Consider the following 6,145-nt stretch of genomic DNA (forward strand, 5'->3'; position numbering starts at 1 on the left):
GCTTTGGTTCAATGGTTCAATGCTACCGCAAAAATGAAGTCCGTGTGTTAGGGTTGCGGCATGTAAGCCATGGGTCCTTGTAAATGCAATACATAGAGGATATTGTAGCTCTATCTACGCAACATAATGCAGTGAACACATTCAGTGTAATTATAGTAGTGGGCAGATATTAATACCGTTAAGTCATTCAGTGCGATATCATAGTGACCATATGCTATGGTATGCGTATTAGGAAAACAGCAACTAATAGGGGTATTCCTGTGATATCATGGCTATATTTAGGTTCCCACAATTCCCTAGGAACATATGGTTGTCTCCACGCAGTGTGACGTCTACATCCGGTGAATCCACGGCCCTCCAACCTCCCTCCCCATGAATCACTGGTCTCCAGTCCATCCACAATCCTTCACCGATTAGCTAAGCCCCCTCCTCACACTCACCTTCCTTAACTGTTTCTGGGAAGGACTGCTGGTTAAGTAAGAGGAAACACACACTGGCCCAGTGGAATCCTACTAGAACTAGATGCCAATGAATGCATAGGAACTCAGTGCATTACCAGTAAAAAAACACACTGGTTGGAGATAGCAGGTAGCCTGGTGATTAAGAGCGTTAAGCCAGTAACCGAAAGGTTGCTGGTTCAAATCCCCATGCCGGCAAGGAGGGGGAAGAAAAAAAAAATCTGCTTTTCTGCCCTTGAGCAAGGCAGTTAACCCATAACTGCTCCCCAGGCGCCGACAAAGTAAAGGTCGATTGAGGAAGCCCCCCCCCACCTCTCTGTGTTAAATGCGGAACACACATTTTGGTTGAACGTATCCACTTGCGCAACTGATTAGGTATCCCCTTTAGTGTCCCTGGCATGTTGCAAGGATAAGGCTAGTCAACAATATAAAAACACCAAATGACAGCGATTCCAGTTACTCATAAAACAGTGTACAGTTACTGGGTTTATCTTCTAGTTTGACAGCACATAGGCATTATTTAGGTTTACCATTCCAATGATCTAACAGCCCAGGCCTTTCAGTGGTCAGTCAATGAAACAGCCTTATATGACCAAAGTAAATAGAAAAGTCATTTTTACTGTGCTCAGCATAGGACTGCCCGTTACCGTGACTACCCTGCATTCCCTCAGCCTCCTGGAATTCTAAGGAGCTATTTCCATACTGTCATGCGTCTTGGGTATCCCAACTGCTGTGCGGTGTCTCATGGCGTAAGGCAACAGTCATTTTGGGGGTTTCTCTGACTGATGGTTTGACAGTACACCAAATATGTACTGTACAGTATGCAAGGGAGGGAAGAGGGACTCTGGCACAGAGCAGTGAAGCACTGTGGTTGTTACTTGGCCCTAATGTGTCGGAAGTCACTGACGGTTCATCATACTTTACCTGCTGGGAGCGGGAGTCCAATTGTGAGTGAGATGGAGAGCACAGGTCAGGGACGCGTTTCCCTTTCCTAGTAGTCAAAGGTCTCCATTGAACATGAACTGATAGCCATAATCTTACTGTTAGCTAATGGGAACAGTGAACGGACAGTGGTTTCACCATAGAGATAGAATGGGTATCACCATCAAAAGCTAAGGAGCTGTCTGTGACATCTTGCTTTGATGATGAAATGTTTTAAAGAGCGGTGTAGATTAACGAGCTGCTGATAAATACGGAGATGAAAACATTTCCGGGTCACGATAATGCTTCCAGGTTTCCTAGTTGACCTCCTAGAGGATAGGAAGTAGATCCAAGGGTAGCGTCACAATCATCTAAACAATGGGCATCACACTGTGCTGACAGATCAGAGATAGAATGCTTTGACTTTATCGCACAAGAAGTGGCTTCCTTTTATACTGCAAAAAACTGATAACGACCATTTAAGATTATGTAGTCTCTCGTGGCATATCGAGAAGCCCACCAGCATGACATTTGATTCTGGGTGACAAGATTAAAGATTGAAGCCCAACACCTATTATCTTCACTCACAAATGAAGTCCGACACCAATTGACTGAATGGGGTGTTTGTTTGACCTGCAGGACCAGACGTCCAGGAAGTTTCAATTAAATCATCTCTCACTTACCCTCTATTAGTCTCACAGGCCTGTTTGGCACGCAGTGGAAATGTCTACCAATGTCTAAAGCCACTATGTGTGGGTGAGATAGCCTAATTGATTTCACTCAGGCCATTGCGTTTGGTTAGGGGGATGGAATGTAGTGGAAACTTGAGCGTTGCCAACCTTCATTGGTTTTACAACCTTACACGATGTACATTGCTCATCTCATGTACTGAAGTATTTTACAGGTTCTTTTGAAATAAACAGCAGTAAAGCAAAAAGGGGGCCATGTCCCACTTAAGCACTATGGCATGTAGGAGAGGGAGTAGCCTAGGAGGACCAACAGGAAGGAACCCCAGTGAGTCATGCATGTGATCCCCCGGAGATCCTCTCTCGGCGCTGCTATCTTTTGAACTTTCGCCTCTTCCTGTGTCTATTTAACGGCTTGTCAGTCGCATGAAAAGGTATTTCACCGCCTGGTCCCCTTTGTCATTACAGAACCACACATAGAGCCTTCAAACACCTTTTAGCATACAATGCCTCCCCAGGCTCCCCGAAGGCTGGCTGGGCAGCTTGCACTAAATAACAGGCACTTTTTCTATACATAGATTTTTAGAGATGAGATTGTGCGCCTGCATTATGCTTACAGTATGTTGGCCTAATTAGGACAACATTTCCAGAAGGTCCAATGGCGTTTTTTTGTATAAAGGACAGATGGGGTCATAAGGAAACGTCATGAGTGATATCACAAAGAGAGCATGCAAGGCTGCGCCTCCCTCCCCATGCCATTATTCTCTTTTGTCACAATCTTTTTATATAAAGTGACTTCAGAAATGTTAGATAATAACTATGAAAAGTTACATTGACAAAGGCTTAAAATCGAGGTCATGGTGAAATAAGCAAAGACGTAATGTGGTTATTGGAGTAATTGTTTGAAGAATCCTCAGGGACATCAGATGGAAATGGTGGACACCACCCTGATAGAGTTGAGAAGCTCAGTTAAAAGAAAATGATAAACGTCACCGCTAAATGCCCCCCACCAAGAAAAAAAACGAATAAGTCGCCAATGTCTGACCCGACAAGGAATGCAACAAATGATGACTCAGTCATGTTCAAACCTGACACAATGGCTCAGAGGTTGTGTCATTAATGGTTAACAATGGCCTTGCATATCTCCTGTTTTCCTTGGATGCTCACCATGAAGTTCTGACATGCCATCCCATCTGCATAAAAAAAAATGTATCTTATAAAAACTGGACTTTAGCTGTGGTTATCTGATTCTGTTCCAAAGTTAGTCATGCACTTGTTTATTTATGTCTAGAGCAGAGGTGGGAAAATATTTTGGCTCGAGGGCCACGTCGGGATTTAGAAATTCAACGGAGACACATTTTTGGGGGGACCAATTGTTTGTTCAAATCAATTTGTGGGGGCCTCCCGAGTGACGCAGAGGTCTAAAGCACTACATTGCAGTGCTTGAGGCGTCACTACAGACACGGATTCAATCTCAGGCTGTGTCACAGCTGGGAGATGACTGGGAGGCCCATGAGGCGGCGCACAATTGGCCCAGCGTTGTCCGGGTTAAGAGAGGGTTTGGCAGGTCGAGATTTCCTTGTCCCATTGCGCTCTAGTGACTCATGTGGCAGGCCAGGCAAATGCACGCTGACACGGTCGCCAGGTGTACGGTGTTTCCTCCAACACATTGGTGCAGCTGGTTTCCGGGTTAAGCGGGCAGTGTGTCTTGAAGCAGTTACGACTTGGCTGGGTCGTGTTTCGGAGGATACATGGCTCTCGACCTTTGGCTCTCCTGAGTCCGTACGGGAGTTGCAGCGATGGGACAAGACTATAACTACCAATTGGATACATCGAAATTGGGGAGAAAAAATGTGTAAAAAAATATATCTATATACACTACCGTTCAAAAGTTTGGGGTCACATCAAATTGATTAGAAATACAGTGTAGGCCCATTATCAGCAACCATCACTCCTGTGATCCAATGGCACATTGTGTTAGCTAATCCAAGTTTATAATTATAAAAGGCTAACTGATCATTAGAAAACCCTTTTGCAATTATGTTAGCACAGCTGAAAACTGTTGTCCTGATGAAAGAAGCAATAAAACTGACCTTCTTTAGACTAGTTGAATATCTGGAGCGTCAGCATTTGTGGGTTTGAATACAGGCTTAAAATGGCCAGAAACAAATAACTTTCTTCTGAAACTCGTCACTCTATTCTTGTTCTGAGAAATGAAGGCTATTCCATGCAACAAATTGCCAAGAAACTGAAGATCTCGTACAACGATGTAAACTACTCCCGTCACAGAACAGAGCAAACTGGCTCCAACCAGAATAGAAAGTGGGAGGCCCCAGTGCACAACTGAGCAAGAGGACAAGTACATTAGTATCTAGTTTGAGAAACAGATGCCTCAAGTCCTCAACTGGCAGCTTCATTAAATAGTACCAGCAAAACACCAGTCTCAACGTCAACAGTGAAGAGGCGACTCTGGGATGCTGGCCTTCTAGGCAGAGTTCCTCTGTCCAGTGTGTGTTCTTTGCACATCTTAATCTTTCCTTTTTATTGGCCAGTCTAAGATATGGCTTTTTCTTTGCAACTCTGCCCCCCCCTTGATTTAGAGGAAGGATACCAAGAATTTCCAGGGTATACATACTGTACATGCCCTCCTGAACAAACACAGGTTGATTATATAGGAAAGTGATCAGGAAACTGTATAATTCTAAAATAATAAATTAATAGAATATATTTGCAGTGTTCCCCTTATTGTACAGTCACAACATGATCTGCGTATGACAGACACACTTTGCCAAAAATTACGTCCTTTACTGTTAAACGAAACAGACAGACAAAGGCCTACTGCATGCGATACACTGTTGCACACACCACTTGTATGTTTTTATGGGCCACATAACCTAAAGGAAGAAAAACTCAAAAGAAACATACTTGACCAGTTCTGGGTTGTTAGCTTATTGTAATGATGTAATTTCCACCAGCCTTGCCTGCTGGGCCTGTTCCTATTGAGGTTAACAGAGAGCGTTCTAAAAGGTGATCATGAGAGGGGCTATAGGGTCATAGTTCATTAGCCTGGGATTACTCTGGCTTTGTTATATAAAACTCTCAACTCTCCACATATCAGCCTCCACACACAGCGATAAAACACGGAGGGGAGAAAACTGATTAAACTTAAATTTGTCTAATTCTAGAGATTGTAGCCAGCGTGAAGGATTTTACCAGCACACACACTGGGTCACTTGAAAAACACTTCCCTCTCTAGCTCTCTCAACTTCAGCACGAGAAGCTTTTGTAAATGAGGCTCGTTGTGAGACTAATGCCAATACGCAGAAGTGATTTGGAATGTCTTTTCAAAAGGTATAAAAGGGTTCTGTGGTTCTCACAGAGGTGTATTCATAAGCATACACGGTTTTAAACAACAGGTACAAAACTGTCTAGAGGCCAAGTTTTTTTGGACTATATGAAAAGGTATGGTGTAAAAAAATGAAGTTCATTACTGCCTAGAATTGAGCTTTGATCACGGACCAGAAAATGCTACAGAAGTTCACCGAACATAAATGGACATTTAGTGGTGAGCCTGGAAAAACCACAAAACCATGTCTTTCTGATATACCCAAAGGAAACCTAATTTGTACATGTTGCTGTTTCACTGTTAACGTGAACAAAACATGGTAATAACAACATAACAACAAGTGGCAAGTCTCCCATTAATTATGATAAATAAATGCTCATTGTTTGTATAAAACATTACATCAGGCTTATACGGGCATCACTACAGTCCCTGGTTCAAATCCAGGTGGTATCACATCCAACCGTGATTGGGAGTCCCATAGGGCAGCGCACAATTGCCCCAGTGGTGTTTGGGTTTGGCCATCATTGTAAATAAGAATTTGTTCTTAACTGACTTTCCTAGTTAAATAAAGTTAAATAAAAGTGAAAATATGGTTTTCCATTCAATTAGCAATCTCCAGCGGTTTTTACTCAGACTGGAATGTTTCAGGGCTGACAAACGTGAAAAGGGGGAAAATAATATTGTAAAGTCAATTCATTGTCAATGCCAATGTCATGCATCTGTTATTCTTTGCT

The 6,145-nt window shown here is 43.1% G+C and overlaps 1 protein-coding gene across 2 annotated transcripts in view; it reads right to left on the bottom strand.

Moving 5' to 3' along the window:
* LOC135516020 (synapsin-3-like) overlaps positions 1 to 6,145 on the bottom strand; it is a 114,111-nt gene that overhangs the window by 38,783 nt on the left and 69,183 nt on the right. The gene's annotated exons all lie outside the window — the stretch shown is intronic.

Source organism: Oncorhynchus masou, chromosome 27 (assembly GCF_036934945.1).
Source record: "Oncorhynchus masou masou isolate Uvic2021 chromosome 27, UVic_Omas_1.1, whole genome shotgun sequence".
NCBI classification, from domain to species: domain Eukaryota; kingdom Metazoa; phylum Chordata; class Actinopteri; order Salmoniformes; family Salmonidae; genus Oncorhynchus; species Oncorhynchus masou.